The 18,854-nt window shown below is 34.4% G+C and overlaps 1 non-coding gene across 1 annotated transcript; it reads right to left on the bottom strand.

Annotated features, from left to right (window-relative positions):
* Nucleotides 1-13,796: 13,796 nt before the first annotated feature.
* On the bottom strand, nucleotides 13,797-13,903 carry LOC112085589. The gene has a single exon (XR_002898891.1). It is a non-coding gene; the product is annotated as a small nucleolar RNA R71 (small nucleolar RNA).
* Nucleotides 13,904-18,854: the final 4,951 nt, after the last annotated feature.

Below are 18,854 nucleotides of genomic sequence, written 5' to 3'. Positions count from 1 at the left end.
AAGAGCATCAACATTAAATTTTCCCAGAGTAAGTACTTTTTTAAAAAATGTATAATGATTTCTTATTTTAGCCAAGGTGAGAATAATTTATTAGGTCTAGTTGATCAGTTGGTGAAATTAGATTTTTATGAATTCAAAGTACTCTCTTCGTTTCACTATCATATGGCAAGATCAAATGCATTCAACAAATAAAGCATAGTGTTATTCATTTTTCTGGTTTAGAATCAAGATTTGATTTTAATATTTCTTAACTTACTTGCAAATTTTTGTTTTTCTTATGTTTTTGTTGTAGAAGGCGAAACTTTGTAAAGCGAGCGCGTCAACAATACATGCTGATCCTGATCCAGTAAGTATTTTTATTTTAAATGTTCTTTTAAACACCGTCAGTCATATGGCAAGATCAAATGCCTTCAACAAATAAGGCATAATATTATTCATTTTTCTGGTTAGAGTCAAGATTTGATCTTAATCTTTTTTAACTTGCAAATTTCTGGTTTGGAGTCAAGAATCCTTCTTTTTCATTTCCACAGCAGGCTCCTGGAACTTATGGTTACATGCTACCACCAATTCAGAACCAAGCTCCATTTCCCAATATGATTGCAAAACCAAACCAAGGTAATAACAACAACGGTTTACAAGATACTTACATTATCTTTTGTGAACAATGTTTTAAAAAAATGTTCAATTAGCTTTATTTGCTAATAACTTAGGAGAATCATATTTTTTAGAAATATGTTACATTTATCATAAACTTATTTATTTTTCCTTTTGTATCTTTTCTACTTTGAAAATAGGAACCAAAATTTTAGTAACAAAGCTATTGTTACCTATTTGTTATATATATGTGTATGTGTATAACACAATTTTTTTCATCCTTCCGCCACTAGGGTTTTTGTTGTTTGCTGCACGATGAAGCCGCCTCGAGGAGATTTGCTTCAGGCGAGTCAATTTTGCTATTTGTTTATGAAAATCTCATTTATTGACTAAGTAAAGATCGGATTCGTCCCAAATTGGAGTCAATCCAGAACTGCGTTACAAAAATCTTCAAAATTAGATCCGCCTTCTTGTCCTTTATATTAAAACTAGTTTGTTTTATTAGATTTTTATGGAATATATGTTTTTGATATATTACAGAATTGAAAAGATGTGTTTATTATTTCTTTGTAGTACTAAAGTAAAAAAAATCAATTTAATATCAGCATTTTTTCTTCATAATTTTTTTAGAAATCAAACATTATGTGAAAGTGCCCATTTATTTTGATGTATAATATATGTGTAAATGCTTTATATTATTTAAGTGGACAATCATATAAATTTAGGTGGTTAGGTGTTTTATATTACGAGGTATATGACATGAATCTGAAGCTTAATTAAAGATAGATCTTCAAGGCGTATGCTTTCATCGTCACTAAATAACCATAAATCTAAAATTTTAGATAATTGGTAATAAGTGGTTTAAGCGCCTCATATATTCTACTCGCTTTGTGAACCATAATAAAAATAAAATAAAATAATATGTATATAAATATATATATATATATATATATATATCATTCATGATTTGATAATGCCGTTTGTATTTAACACTAAACTTAAAAGTGTGTAAATGTGATAACATATAAAACACTTTGACAAACAACCAACAAGGATGGTGTTTTTGAAGTTACATAATTTTACAAATTTGATATTGAGTTTCATGTAAAAACAAAAAAAGAGTTACATGTTTAGATTTTATAATCAGAGCTATCTTGTTTAATATTAGCATGCAATATTTGAATGTTGGAATCGAGATTTGATCTTCAGTTGTTAATTTACAAAATGTGCTTTTCTTATGCTTTTGTTTTTGGGCCCTTTTACAAATGAGACTTAAAGCAAGAGCATCAGCAATATCATTTCACAGAGTAAGTATTTTTTTTTTAAAAAATGTATAATAAATTCTTATTTCATCCGTGGTGAGTATAATTTATTAGTTCCAGTTGATTAGTTGGTGAAATGAGATTTTTATGAATTCAAAGTACTTTGTTCGTTTGACTATCATATGGCAAGATCAAATGCCTTCAACAAATAAAGCATAATGTTATTCATTTTTCTGGTTTAAAATCAAGATTTGATTTTAATATTTCTTAACTTACTTGCAAATTTTTGTTTTTCTTATGTTTTAGTTGTAGAAGCCAAAACTTTGTAAAGCGAGCACGTCAACAATACATGCTGATCCTGATCCAGTAAGTATTTTTATTTTAAATGTTCTTTTAAACACCGTCAGTCATATGGCAAGATCAAATGTTTTCAACAAATAAGGCATAGTGTTATTCATTTTTCTAAGTTTGGTGTCAAGATTTGATCTTAATCTTTCTTAACTTTCAAATTTCTGGTTTGGAGTCAAGAATCCTTCTTTTTCATTTCCACAGCAGGCTCCTAGAACTTATGGTTACATGCTACCACCAATTCAAAACCAAGCTCCATTTCCCAATATGATTGCACAACCAAACCAAGGTAATAACAACAACGGTTTACAAGATACTTACATTATCTTTGGTGAACAATTTTTGAAAAAATGTTCAATTAGCTTTATTTGCTAATAACTTAGGAGAATCATATTTTTTACAAATATGTTACATTTATCATAAACTTATTTATTTTTCCTTTTGTATTTCTACTTTGAAAATATGAACCAAAATTTTAGTAACAAAGCTAATGTTACCTATTTGTTATATATATATATATATATATATATATATATATGTGTGTGTGTGTGTGTGTATGTGTATAACACAATTTTTTTCATCCTTCCGCCTTAGGGTTTTAGTTGTTTGCTGCACGATGAAGCCGTCTCGAAGAGATTTGCTTCAGGTGAGTCAATTTTGCTATTTTTTTTTTACGAAAAATCGCATTTATTAACTAAGTAAAGATCGGATTCGTCCCAAATGGGAGTCAATCAAGAACTGAGTTACAAAAATCTTCAAAATTAGATCCGCCTTCTTGTCTTTTATATTAAAACTAGTTTGTTTTATTAGATTTTTATGGAATATTTGTTTTTGATATATTAGAGAATTGAAAAGATGTGTTTATTATTTTTTTGTAGTACTAACGTAAAAAAATCAATTTAATATGAGCATTTTTCTTCATAAATTTTTCAGAAATCAAACGTTATGTGAAGGTGCCTATTTATTTTGATGTAAAATATCTGTGTAAATGCTTAATATTAATAAAGTGGACAATCATATAAATTTTGGTGGTTAGGTGTTTTTAATTATGAGGTATATAACCTGAATCTGAAGCTTAATTAAAGATAGATCTTCAAGACGTAAGCGTTCATCGTCACTAAATAACTATAAATCTAAAATTTTAGATAATTGGTAATAAGTGGTTGAAGCGCCCCATATATTCTACTCGCTTTGTGAGCCATAACAAAAATAAAATAAAATAATATGTATATATATATATATATATATCATTCATGATTTGATAATGCAGTTTGTATTTAACACTAAACTTAAAAGTGTGTACAAATTTGATATTGAGTTTCATGTAAAAAAAAAAAAAGTTACATGTTTGGAGTTTTTAATCCGAGCTATCTTGTTTAATATTAGCATGCAATATTTGAATGTTGGAATCAAGATTTGATCTTCAATTGTTAATTTACAAAATGCGCTTTTCTTATGCTTTTGTTTTTAGGCCATTTTACAAACGAGACTTTCCAAAGTAAGATCATCAGCATTATATTTTCCAGAGTAAGTACTTTTTAAAAAAAATGTATAATGATTTCTTATTTCAGCCATGGTGAGAATAATTATTAGGTCTAGTTGATCAGTTGGTGAAATTAGATTTTTATGAATTCAAAGTACTTTCTTCGTTTCACTATCATATGGCAAGATCAAATGCATTCAACAAATAAAGCATAGTGTTATTCATTTTTCTGGTTTAGAATCAAGATTTGATTTTAATATTTCTTAACTTACTTGCAAATTTTTGTTTTTCTTATGTTTTTATTGTAGAAGCCGAAACTTAGTAAAGCGAGCGCGTCAACAATACATGCTGATCCTGATCCAGTAAGTATTTTTATTTTAAATGTTATTTTAAACACCGTTAGTCATATGGCAAGATCAAATGCCTTCAACAAATAAGGCATAATACTATTCATTTTTCTGGTTAGGAGTCAAGATTTGATCTTAATCTTTTTTAACTTGCAAATTTCTGGTTTGGAGTCAATAATCCTTCTTTTTCATTTCCACAGCAAGCTCCTGGAACTTATGGTTACATGCTACCACCAATTCAGAACCAAGCTCTATTTCCCAATATGATTGCAAAACCAAACCAAGTTATAACAACAACGGTTTACAAGATACTTACATTATCTCTCATGAACAATTTTTTTTTAAAATGTTCAATTAGCTTTATTTGCTAATAACTTAGGAGAATCACATTTTTTAGAAATATGTTACATTTATCATAAACTTATTTATTTTTCCTTTTGTATCTTTTCTACTTTGAAAATAGGAATCAAAATTTTAGTAACAAAGCTATTGTTACCTATTTGTTATATATATTTGTATGTGTATAACACAATTTTTTTCATCCTTCTGCCACTAGGGTTTTTGTTGTTTGCTGCACGATGAAGCCGCCTCGAAGAGATTTTCTTCAGGGGAGTCAGTTTAGAAAAGTCGACGGCTTACATATGCAGGTGTTACAGAGTCGGCTAGAGAGCAGATAGCAAACCAATTCCCTTTTGAGATTGGCCAGCTGCCTGTTCGATATCTCGGTTTGCCTCTTTTGACGAAACAGATGTGCAAGTCGGATTACGCCCCTCTGGTTGAGAATTCGAGCCAAAATCAGATCATATCATTTGCTGGACGACTGCAGTTAATCAGCTCAGTGCTGGTTAGTGTGAAAAATTTCTGGTTATCCGCTTTTCGCCTTCCTCAAGGTTGCATTGATGAGATAAATAGTCTTTGTGCTGCTTTCTTGTGGTCGAGACCAGAGCTCTCGCATCACAAAGCAAAACTCTCGTGGCAGGATGTATGTAGGCCAAAGAGCGAAGGTGGATTGGGCCTTAAACTGCTGAAGGAGGCAAACACAGTCTGCATCTTAAAACTCATTTGGCGAATCCTCTCTTCGTCGTCATTGTGGGTCTCATGGATTCACCTCTATTTGATCCGCAGGGGCTCATTCTGGACAGATAAAGATCACTAAAACTCAGGCTCCTGGATTTGGAGAAAATTACTAAAGTATCGGGATCAGGCTAAGACCTTCCACAGGATCAACATCAGAAGTGGCGAATCCACCTCGTTCTGGTTCGATTCATGGAGTAACTTGGGATGTTTGTTTGATCGGATAGGTTCCAGAGGTTATATTGATCTTGGCATTCCTGTACATGACACAGTTGCAGAGGTTGTGGCAAGATATAGGAGGCGGAGGCACCGTTTACCCATCTTAAACCAGGTTGAAGATCTCATTGACACTACTAGAGCTCAAATCATCACAACGAAATGTGATATTCACCTTTGGCGTCTAAAAGAGGGCTCTTACAAGTGGAATTTTTCCTCTAAAGCAACCTGGAATCAAGTGAGAGTCCCATACTCGACTCTGCACTGGTGCCAGGGTATATGGTTCTCGAAAAGCACGCCAAAGTTCTCATTCATGGCGTGGCTCGCTGCTCATGATCGCTTAGCCACTGGAGATCGTATCTCGAGCTGGAATCGTAACGTCTCCTCCGTTTGTGTCCTCTGCCAGGATCCATGGGAAACTCGGAACCATTTGTTTTTTTATTGCCCTTATGCCGCTGACGTCTGGTCTGCTCTTGCTCGGGGTATTCTCCGTCATCGGTACACCACAGATTGGGACACCCTGGTCCAGATCATCTCTTCTTCTCCCCAGCATTACCTGCAACAGTTCATCACGCGATATCTGTTTCAGGCTACCATCCAATCTATCTGGCGGGAACGCAATCAATGCAAACATGGTGATCCACCATCCCCTGCTCTGCGTCTCATCAAACTCCTCGACAAGACGGTGAGGAATCGGCTTAGCACGGCTCAAAGGAACGGAGATCCATGCTTCGCCGGAAGCTTGGAGTTTTGTTTGCAGCCCACGCAAGCTCTTAAGCTCTTTCTTTGGTCTAGTTTTCAAATTCTTTCAAACTAATCCTCACAATTTAGCTCTCAAACAACCGAATTCTTTGTAAAAATGTTTTTTTTTAGATGAATAAATTTTAAATTCTTTTCAAAAAAAAAAAATAACAACAGTGGCTTTCAAGATACTTACATTATCTTTGGTGAACAATTTTTTTAAAAATGTTCAATTACCTTTATTTGCTAATAACTTGGGAGAATCACATTTTTTATAAATATGTTACATTTATCATAAACTTATTTATTTTTCCTTTTGGATCTTTTCTACTTTGAAAATAGGAACCAAAATTTTAGTAACAAAGCTTATGTTACCTATTTGTTATATATATATGTGTGTGTATGTGTATAACACAATTTTTTTCATCCTTCCGCTGCTAGGATTTTTGTTGTTTGCTGCACGATGAAGCCACCTCGAAGAGATTTGCTTCAGGTGAGTCAATATTGCTTCTTTTTTTACGAAAAATCGCATTTATTGACTAAGTAAAGATCGGATTCGTCCCAAATGGGAGTCAATCCAGAACTCAGTTACAAAAATCTTGAAAATTAGATCCACCTTCTTGTCCTTTATATTAAAACTAGTTTGTTATATTAGATTTTTATGGAATGTATTATTTTGATATATTACAGAATTGAAAAGATGTGTTTATTATTTCTTTGTAGTACTAACGTAAAAAAATCAATTTAATATTTCTTCATAATTTTTTTCAGAAATCAAACGTTATGTGAAGGTGCCTATTTATTTTGATGTAAAATATCGGTGTAAATGCTTAATATTATTATGAGGTGCCTATTTATAAATTTTGGTGGTTAGGTGTTTTTAATTATGAGGTATATAACTTGAATCTGAAGCTTAATTAAAGATAGATCTTCAAGACGTAGGCGTTCATCGTCACTAAATAACTATAAATCTAAAATTTTAGATAATTGGTAATAAGTGGTTGAAGCGCCCCATATATTCTACTCGCTTTTTGAGCCATAGTAAAAATAAAATAAAATAATATATATATATATATATATATATATATATCATTCATGATTTGATAATGCAGTCTGTATCTGAAACTAAACTTAAAAGTGTGTAAATGTATAACATATGAAACACTTTGAAAAACAACCAACAAGGATGGTGGTTTTGAAGTTACATAATTTTACAAATTTGATATTGAGTTTCATGTAAAAACAAAAAAAAAAGTGTTACATGTTTGAAGGTTACAATCAGAGCTATCTTGTTTAATATTAGCATGCAATATTTGAATGTTGGAATCAAAATTTGATCTTTGATTGTTAATTTAGAAATGTGATTTTCTTATGCTTTTGTTTTTAGGCCATTTTACAAACGAGACTTTCCAAAGTAAGAGCATCAACAATATCTTTTCACAAAGTAAGTTTTTTTTTTTAAATGTATTATGAGTTCTTATTTCAGCCATGGTGAGAATAATTTATTAGTTCTAGTTGATCAGTTTGTGAAATTAGAATTTTATGAATTCAAAATACTTTGTTCGTTTCACTATCATATGGCAAGATCAAATGCCTTCAACAAATAAAGCATAGTGTTATTCATTTTTCTAGTTTAGAATCAAGATTTGATTTTAATATTTCTTAACTTACTTGCAAATTTTTGTTTTTCTAATGTTTTTATTGTAGAAGGCAAAATTTTGTAAAGCGAGCGCGTTAACAATAGATGCTGATCCTGATCCAGTAAGTATTTTTATTTTAAGTGTTCTTTTAAACACCGTCAGTCATATGGCAAAACCAAATGCCTTCAACAAATAAGGCATATTGTTATTCATTTTTCTGGTTTGGAGTCAAGATTTGATCTTAATCTTTCTTAACTTGCAAATTTCTGGTTTGGAGTCAAAAATCCTTCTCATTCATTTTCACAGCAGGCTCCTGGAACTTATGGTTACATGCTACCACCAATTCAGAACCAAGCTCCATTTCCCAATATGATAGCACAACTTAACCAAGGTAATAACAACAACGGTTTACAAGATACTTACATTATCTTTGGTGAACAATTTTTTTTAAATGTTCAATTAGCTTTATTTGCTAATAACTTAGGAGAATCACATTTTTTAGAAATATATTACATGTATCATAAACTTATTTATTTTTCCTTTTGTACCTTTTCTACTTTGAAAATAGGAACCAAAATTTTAGTAACAAAGCTAATGTTACCTATTTGTTATATATATATATGTGTGTGTGTATGTGTATAACACAATTTTTTTCATCCTTCCGCTGCTAGGATTTTTGTTGTTTGCTGCACGATGAAGCCGCCTCGAAGAGATTTGCTTCAGGTGAGTCAATTTTGCTATTTTTTTTTTATGAAAAATCGCATTTATTGACTAAGTAAAGATCGGATTCGTCCCAAATTGGAGTCAATCCAGAACTGAGTTACAAAAATCTTCAAAATTAGATCCAATTCTTGTCCTTTATATTCAAACTAGTTTGTTTTATTAGATTTTTATGGAATATATCTTTTTGATATATTACAGAATTGAAAAGATGTGTTTATTCTTTTTTGTAGTACTAACGTAAAAAAAAATCAATTTAATATGAACATTTTTTCTTCATAAATTTTTCAGAAATCAAATGTTATGTGTAGGTGCCTATTTATTTTGATGCAAAATATCTGTGTAAATGTTTAATATTATTTAACTGGACAATCATATAAATTTTGGTGGTTAGGTGTTTTTAATTATGAGGTATATAACATGAATCTGAAGCTTAATTAAAGATAGATCTTCAAGACGTAGGCGTTCATCGTCACTAAATAACTATAAATCTAAAATTTTAGATAATTGGTAATAAGTGGTTGAAGTGCCCCATATATTCTACTCGCTTTGTGCGCCATAATAAAAATAAAATAAAATAATATGTATATATATAAATATCATTCATGATTTGATAATTCAGTTTGTATTTAAAACTAAACTTAGAAGTGTGTAAATGTGATAACATATGAAACACTTTGACAAACAACCAACAAGGATGGTGTTTTTGAAGTTACATTATTTTACAAATTTGATATTGAGTTTCCTGTAAAAAAAAAAAAGGTTACATGTTTGGAGTTTATAATCAGAGCACTTAGAAGTGTGTAAATGTGATAACATATGAAACACTTTGACAAACAACCAACAAGGATGGTGTTTTTGAAGTTACATTATTTTACAAATTTGATATTGAGTTTCCTGTAAAAAAAAAAGTTACATGTATGGAGTTTATAATCAGAGCTATCTTGTTTAATATTAGCATGCAATATTTTAATGTTGGAATCAAGATTTGATCTTCAATTGTTAATTTATAAAATGTGCTTTTCTTATACTTTTGTTTTTAGGCCCGTTTACAAACGAGACATTCCAAAGCAAGAATGTATAATAATTTCTTATTTCAGCAATGGTGAGAATAATTTATTAGTTCTAGTTGATCAGTTGGTGAAATTAGATTTTTATGAATTTAAAGTACTTTGTTCGTTTCACTATCATATGGCAAGATCAAATGCCTTCAACAAATAAAGCATAGTGTTATTCATTTTTCTGGTTTAGAATCATGATTTGATTTTAATATTTCTTAACTTACTTGCAAATTTTTGTTTTTCTTATGTTTTTATTGTAGAAGGCGAAATTTTGTAAAGCGAGCGCGTCAACAATAGATGCTAATCCTGATCCAGTAAGTATTTTTATTTTAAGTGTTCTTTTAAACACCGTCAGTCATATGGCAAGACCAAATGCCTTCAACAAATAAGGCATATTGTTATTCACTTTTCTGGTTTGGAGTCAAGATTTGATCTTAATCTTTCTTAACTTGCAAATTTCTGGTTTGGAGTCAAGAATCCTTCTTTTTCATTTCCACAGCAGGCTCCTAGAACTTATGGTTACATGCTACCACCAATTCAGAACCAAGCTCCATTTTCCAATATGATTGCACAACCAAACCAAGGTAATAACAACAACGGTTTACAAGATACTTACATTATCTTTGGTGAACAATTTTTTAAAATATGTTCAATTAGATTTATTTGCTAATAACTTAGGAGAATCACATTTTTTAGAAATATGTTACAGTTATCATAAAGTTATTTATTTTTCCTTTTGTATCTTTTCTACTTTAAAAATAGGAACCAAAATTTTAGTAACAAAGCTAATGTTACCTATTTGATACATATATATATATATATGTGTGTGTATGTGTATAACACAATTTTTTTCATCCTTCCGCCGCTAGGGTTTTTGTTGTTTGCTACACGAGGAAGCCGCCTCGAAGAGATTTGCTTTAGGTGAGTCAATTTTGCTATTTTTTTTTATGAGAAATCACATTTATTGACTAAGTAAATATCGGATTCGTCTCAAATGGGAGTCAATCCAGAACTCAGTTACAAAAATCTTGAAAATTAGATCCGCCTTCTTGTTCTTTATATTAAAACTAGTTTATTTTATTAGATTTTTATGGAATATATGTTTTTGATATATTATAGAATTGAAAAGATGTGTTTATTATTTCTTTGTAGTACTAACGTAAAAAATCAATTTAATATGAGCGTTTTTTCTTCATAAAATTTTCAGAAATCAAACGTTATGTGAAGGTGCCTATTTATTTTGATGTAAAATATATGTGTAAATGCTTTATATTATTTAAGGGGACAATCATATAAACTTAGGTGGTTAGGTGTTTTTAATTATGAGGTATATAACATGAATCTGAAGCTTAATTAAAGATAGATCTTTTAGACGTAGGCGTTCATCGTCACTAAATAACTATAAATCTAAAATTTTAGATAATTGGTAATAAGTGGTTGAAGCGCCCCATATATTCTATTCGCTTTGTGAGCCATAATAAAAATAAAATAAAATAATATATATATCATTCATGATTTGATAATGCAGTTTGTATTTTAAACTACACTTAAAAGTGTGTAAATGTGATAACATTGATATACTCATATTTTGTCATGTTTAGGATTGCATTTTTGTCCAAATATTGAGTCTCATGCATACATTTAGGTAGTTTTACATATATTTGTCTTTGCTTTTGTCTTTAGTTAGGAATTGCATTAGGTCCTAGAGAGTTTTGCACTTTTGGAGTGTTTACAGGTCATTTGGGGCTAATTGGGAGCAATAAAAGCCATGGAGAGACCATCACCTTATGTGCATCAGACTCGGACAAGTGTTATGGAGCCGACAATCCCTCAACTTTATCACCTGAGAAGGAGGACTTGCACCAGGATTCAGCCTCTGTAGTCTTCATACCGAATCAATAGGGTCGAGTCTAGTTTCCATAACACTTGAGATCGTCCTATCTGGAGTTGTGAGCTGAAAGTTACGGCGATAAAAAGCAGTACATGTCTTGGAGCGGGTAAAGGACCAAATCAACGCGCATCAAAGAACCGGTGGAACGGAGCTCTTTCCGACGTCATCTGAACCCGAACCCTTCACCAAAGTTGGAGCTGAAGGAGCCATCTTGCTCATGGAGTTGACCGATCAAGGTTTGGACCAGTGAGCAAGGAGTTATGAAGGATTTGGTGCAAGCGGTCTACATTCATATCGAGAAGGAGTACCGACCAAAATCAGGTCGGTATTACCTTGGAACCTTGACGATTTTGGCTGGCTTTTGGAAGCCAAAATACCGAAAAAATATCGACGTCCTGCACCGACTGAATCCTGCTCGGTATTGATCTCCTGAAGCTATCCTTAACGCCGCACCGAGGTGAGTTCAGCCGGTATAGCGCCTCGGTGTAACCACTTTCAAATTGCCAAAGAAATATCGACCTCCTGCTCCGACTGAAATCTGGTCGATACATTCTCGAACCAGGACGTTTTTATGGGCCTTTTTGAGACCAATACCTAGTTTGTTCTAGGTTGGCCCATCAAGAAACCCTACCTATATATATGTTTTACTCATTATCTAGCAGACTAAGTTTTGTTTTCTCTTGTTTCTCTTTGCCTCTTTTGAGAAAACCCAGATTTTGTTAAGAGATATCTCAAGGATTTAATCAATCTTAATCTGTTTCTTATCATCTTTTCTTCTTATCTTTGCTTCTAATCATGTTTAACATCACCTCTTGCAAAAGATTAGGTGTGTTAAGCATGATTAGTGAGTAGTCATCTTTTAAGCTTCTAGGTGTGTAGATTAGGGTGCTTAGATGTTTGATTTATGATGTTTAGGTTTTAGATTCTCATTTCCTTTCCTTAGTTAGCTGTCCCTAATGTCTTATTTCCTTGAGAAAGTGAAATCTGGGTTCATAGGCATTTCATGCACCAAAGGTGTTTGATGAAATGCCTGAATGAGCTAACTTAAGGGTTTATGTTTTGAATGCCATGGGAATATTTGTTTGAAGCATAAATGACATATTAGAACTGTTTATTAATGCATATTGATAATCATTACCACTAATGAGAGTTAGGTTTGAATGCTGATTAGTATAGTGGTCATTGTCTTGGGAAAGAAATGATCTTGCTTTGAGTTCTAAGTTGATTGGAATTTGAGATCATGTGATGCTTGCTTTATCTTTCTGTATAAGATTCAGTCTTTCTTAGCTCTTATTTTGATGCACAAAGAGGCTTTCTGGTCATATTAGACTTGGAACCTTATTCTTGTTGATTGCTTATTCACTAATGGGAATTAGTCTTGATTAAGTAATTTGCAAAGGGATTTCTGTCATGGGAATGAATTAATCTATTTTGGAAGTCTAGACTAAAGAATTGCAAGTGTTGTATTGTTTGCTTAGCATCATGAATTAAGTATTGAAAGCACCCTGATCAATGATCACATCTAGAGGTTTAGCTTTATCTTTATTTGAATTTGAGCATTTGCTTTGTTGTCTTGCTTTTTTAGTTCTTAATTACTGCTTGTTTGTTCTTGCTTGTTTTATTGTATGCTTTTAGATAATCTTGGTTACCAACTCATCTGTTTAGTTAGACTTGGATTAAGAATTGATCCTCATAGTCTTAGTGTCTAGAATCTCTCCATTTGGATTGATACCTCAAGTGCTACAATGACATGAGTAGTTGAGGAATTGATCAAGGATTGAAAGTTCCTGCTATCAATTTGGCGCCGTTGCCAATTGGGGATTCGTTCTAGCATTAGGACTTTGGATCTTCTTGAGATCAAGTCATTTTCTTTTGTTTTACTGATTACCTTTCAAGTGTTGTCTTTGTTTTCAGGTGTGTGAACACCAGAAGTGAAGAAAGAAGACAAAGAGAAAGAGCTGAGCACATTGAGAGGTTGGGTATGGATCAAGGGCAACAGGCTCATGGTGGTAATGGAAACTACCAGGCTCAGCAAGAGGGTCCAGCACCACGTCCAATAACAGTTGTGGGAGCTGGTGATGAGGCCAATACTCAGGGTCAGAGACATGGGATTCAAGTTCCTACACCTGAAAACGATTTTGAGATCAAATCTGGCTTGATCAACATGGTGCAATCAAACAAGTTCCATGGCTTGGTAGTAGAAGATCCATTAGATCACATTGATAACTTTGATAGAATTTGTGATCTAACTAAGATGAATGGAGTGACTGAGGACAGTTTCAAGCTGAGGCTATTCCCTTTTTCTCTAGGAGACAAAGCTCATCAGTGGGAAATGTCTCTACCTCAAGGATCAGTCACAACATGGGAGCAATGCAAAAGAGCATTTCTAACCAAGTTCTTCTCTTCATCAAGAACAGCAAGGTTAAGAAATGAAATCTCAAGTTTCATTCAGAAGAACCATGAATCATTTTGTGAGGCTTGGGAAAGATTTAGAGGGTATACCATGCAATGCCCTCACCATGGATTCTCAGATGCTCAGCTGCTAAGTACCTTCTACAGAGGTGCTTTACCAAAGGTCAGACTCCTCTTGGACACAGCTTCAAATGGTAATTTCATGACCAAGGAAGTCAATGATGCCATGACCCTAGTGGAGAATGTAGCTCAAAGTGATGAGCTTTATGGATCAGACTTTGAAAGAAATTCAAGATGAGCTGTGAGTGCTGAAGAGGAAAGGACAAGGAAAGACATCAAGTCTCTCAATGAGAAGCTAGACACACTTCTCTTAGCTTCTCATCAGTCAGCCAACTTTGTTAGAGATGTGAATCATGTGTTTCAAGACACATTTCAAAGGGAAGACATCACAGCTGAGGTGAACTTTGTAGGTGGCCAACAAGGTTACCAAAAGGGCTTTACCTACTACAAGAATCCCCCAAACCAGAACTTCTATCCTCAAAACACTCAACAACAAGGTTTTGTCCCTCCCCAACAACAAAGTCTCCAACAGAGCTCAGGGAATAAGAATAAAGAAGTGCAGAACCTGTTCCAGCAAATCCTCAAAGGTCAAGCAAGTGGTGCCATGGACTTCAACAAGAAAATGGCAGAGATTAACAACAAGGTGGATTGCACTTATTCTGATCTTCTAACTCAACTTTCAACCTTGGCTTCCAAAGTCAAGACTCTAGAGAACAACAAGGGCCACTGCAGTTCTCAAGCTCAAAGATCTTTACCAGGGACATCAATTGCACATCAAACAGAATACTGCAATGCAATCCTCTCAAATGATGAGAATCATGCTGCTGTCCAAGAAATTGAGGATCTTCTCAATGGCAATGTCTAAAGTGAAAAATGCCTGACCAAAGATGAGGAGGACGCCATCATAGATGAGTTTGAGTTCCTGTTCTGTGATCTCAATGAGGACATTGAGAAAGAAGGTAGGGAGGCAGCTTGTTTTGATATGATAAAGAATGATTCTGAGATTTCTGAAGGAAAGGATCAGAGAATGGTTCAAGGAAGGACATCTGGTGGAGTCTCTAGCACTGGTTCAACAAGGGTGAAAACCCAAATTATTTCCCAAGCTAGGCAACCCAGGAAAGTTCTCCATCTCATGCTCTCTTGGAAACTTGAAATTGGAGAATGCTTTGTGTGATTCTGGATCAAGCATCAGTGTAATGTCTTTAGACATGGTGGAGAGACTAGGGATCAAGAGTCTTAAGCATCACCCCATTTCAATCACCTTTGGAGATTCATCCTCTAAGAAACCATATGGAATCCTTGAAGACTACCCATTGAAAATTGGTGAATGCACAGTTCCAACAGATTTTGTAGTTATGAAGATGAAGAAGACAAAAGAGCTACCTCTTTTTCTTGGAACTCCATTTCTGAACACCACAGGAGCAAAGATGGACTTTGATACTCAAAGAGTGGTGCTTGCTAAGGTAGATGATGAAGTATTTTATCCTCTTAAGCCTCCTCTTGCTGGGTTTTGTGGAGTTATATCTGATGATTCTGATGAGTTGAAACGCTATGGGATGATGTATGTGGGGAGTATTGGAACTATAGAAGAAGCTCAACCCCTTGCATCTGTTGAGAAAAAGAAAGAATCCCTAATAAGACCTGATCTTGAGTTTGAAGGGGATTTCTTTAGTGATGATGAAGCTTGCTTGGAATCTCTATCTCCTACACCAAGTGAGAAGGAGATCAGCAGCAACAAAGGCAATGGCTCAGGGTCTCAAGACAAGAACCCACCAAGAACCAGACCATTCACTCTTGAGTCATCTTCTCAAGTCTTAACTCTCACTCCTTGGAAGTTTGATGGTGGAGCTGTTGAATACAAGGTTAAAGGCAATGGAAGATCAAGAACATTTACCAAAGTCAGAGCTATCCTCACACCAGAGTTCAAAGACAAAGGATCTGATGGTGTCCAAGAGCTGATGAACAAGGACCTCATGCTTGAATTCATGGACAAGACAAGGAGCATCAAAGCTCCTCCTCTCCCTCACTAAAAAGAGTGTAAGAAGTCAAACTTAGTGACTTTAAACAAAGTGCTCTTGGGAGACACCCTAAGCCTATCCTTGTATATAGTTTCTTTTCTTGCTTTCTTTGGTTGTTTTTAGGATGTTTTAATCTTTTGTTCAAGTGTGTTCAGGTTTTAGAGAGGTCCAGGTGCAGTTTTGAAAGGATTGGAGAAGAGAAAGGTTGAAAAATCGGCTGAGGAATGCATTCATATCGACATGATATCTCTTGGTGTGTTTGCTCGGTGTAAACAAGAAGGAGATGCCGAGAAAATATCGACCACCACACCGAGCAAAATGAGGTCGGTGCAGTGCAGAAGGAGCCAAGCCTTGTTCCACACCGACATGATTTCATTTGGTGCACTTGCTCGGTGTAAACAGGAAGGAAAAGCCGAGAGAATATCGACCACCACACCAAGTAAAATGAGGTCGGTGTGGTGCATGAAGAATCCAAGTCTTGTTCCACACCGAGGAGATTCACCTCTGTGCAAGACCTCGGTGCAAGAAAGGAGAAAACTTAGAAGCACACCGACCTCCACACCGAGTTGATTCACGTCGATATGACTGCAAGAGCGCTTCAACGATTGAACGCAACAGATGGTTTACAGACCGATTTGGCCTTTGACGTCTTCAGAAGTATTGTAGACAATTGAGCTAAGTTTCCAATGAAGTTTGAGTCAGGCCATTCGGATCAGTGGTTAGAAAGTTACACCTGTTCGAACGCGCGCTTGTCTCTCAGCCGAAATACAGACTGAACCATTGTGACTCAAAGAACCAGTCCGAAGGGGGCATTACACTCAGAAAAAGTCTCGGAGCTCTTCACAAAAGTTGTAGAAGATTGAGTCAGTGATCCAATGAAGCTAATCTAGAATCATTCTGATAATTGGTTCGGAAGATAAGTCGATTCTTGCTGAGCATATGTCGATACTACCTTGGCGCCCCCCTTGTCTCAAGTTATCCATAGGACTGTCCAGGCAATTTCAAAGCTTCAGCTACATCCAGGTGTCTCACACTGACAATTAAGGAGTCTCATCTTCAAACAAATAGGCCCAAAATCTCCAGCCCAATCTCCAAGCCTTTAAAGAGGTAACACTCCAACTTGTACATAGAATTTAGAATAGCTTCTTTTCTCTTTTGCATTTTTAATTTTTGCTTTGCACTTCTCTCTTATGCTTTTATAACACAAGGGACTGTGTTATCTAAGTGTGGGGGAGGGGTTTTGTGTCTACTAATCATGTTTGTTCTTTTCTTATTTTTCCATTCCATTTTGAGTCTCATCTTGCATTCATCTATGTGCATGTAAAACCAAAAAAAATGAAAAAAAAATCTGGAAATTTTAACACAAAAAAATGATCATGTGGTTGCATTCACATTTTTTAGGATTGAGTCTAGTTTGCATCATATAGGTTGCATCTTTCTGGGAGTAATGATAGGTTGCATCCTTGAGAGACATCACTTTGAGAATTTGGATTAAATATGCTTGTGAAATGACTTCTGTGCTTGCAAAGCTTGAAATGATCTGAATCTGAGAAGCAAGTTTGAAATGAACTCAACTCTAATAAGTGAAAACCTTGAACTTGACTTGAAATTATCTTGTGATGCATTGTTTGAATAGGCTTGTGGATACCAATATACATATTTGAGCTAGAATCCTGTTTTTACCATCCTCTTCCTTAGCTCAAATAGCTGAATCCACATTTGGATCAGTTTTACCTCACCCTGAACCCATCCTTCTTTCAAGCCAATTGTTTGTGTGTGATTGAAAGGCCACCTTGGACCAAACTTAGCAGAAAGTGTTAGGTTTAGGGCGACAAGGGCAAGTCTCATTGAGTGGTAAGTTCCATCATCAAGGAGCTGAGAGATTTGGCGAGAACTAAGTGTGGGGGAATACTTGTTGGTGAGTGGAAAAAGGAGAGATGAGTGGAAATAAAAGTAGAATGGTGAGAACTAGGGGATAGAAAAAGAAAATAAATCAGTCTTGGAGTTTTGAGTCAAAGAAAGTGAGCTCTAGTGTTTTGAAAAGAAAGAGTCAAGCCTCTAAGTGAAAAGAAAATAAAAGAAGCCAAAGAGCTCAAATGTTTTGAAAAGAAAGAAAAGAAAAAGAGGCTAGAGGTTACAAAAGAAATTGAAAAAGAGCTGTGTAAAGTTTGAACTCCAAGACTTGTGTATGAAAAAGAAAAGAGAATCCCCTAGTGAGAGAAGAATGAGTGTGAAAAGTAAGCAAGTGAGGAAACTTTGAGTAGAGTGTGGGGTGGGATGAGTCCTTGCCCTTGTATGCATAGGTTGCCTTTTACCTTTAGCATTCTGCCAAAGTTTGGTCATTCATAGAGAGATTCTTTTGCTGCATTGAACCCACTCAGGCATTGATGAGATCACTTTAGTCTCATAACCTCACCCTAGCCAAACTCTGTTTGTTTAAACAATGCATCATTTGATCCACTTGGTAAAAAGCTTAATGAATGTTAAAGAGTTGAGGAATAGGAGAACTTGTGGAGATTACTGTTGAGTTGATACATCAAAGTATGGTTTTGCATTGCATATTAAGAATGAACTTGAATTCTCTTAGTGGTCACTTCTCTCAAAGGAAATATGAACTCCCATGCATTCAACCTCTCTCTCTCATTTGTTCTTGTTTGCTTGAGAACAAGCAAAGGACAAGTGTGGGGGAGTTGATATACTCATATTTTGTCATGTTTAGGATTGCATTTTTGTCCAAATATTGAGTCTCATGCATACATTTAGGTAGTTTTACATATATTTGTCTTTGCTTTTGTCTTTAGTTAGGAATTGCATTAGGTCCTAAAGAGTTTTGCACTTTTTGAGTGTTTACAGGTCATTTGGGGCTAATTGGGAGCAATAAAAGCCATGGAGAGACCATCACCTTATGTGCATCAGACTCGGACAAGTGTTATGGAGCCGACAATCCCTCAACTTTATCACCTGAGAAGGAGGACTTGCACCAGGAT

The sequence above is a fragment of the Eutrema salsugineum genome, unplaced genomic scaffold (genome assembly GCF_000478725.1).
Source record: "Eutrema salsugineum unplaced genomic scaffold, Eutsalg1_0 scaffold_3, whole genome shotgun sequence".
Taxonomy (NCBI): Eukaryota; Viridiplantae; Streptophyta; class Magnoliopsida; order Brassicales; family Brassicaceae; genus Eutrema; species Eutrema salsugineum.
This window is presented reverse-complemented; position numbering and strand designations above follow the sequence as displayed.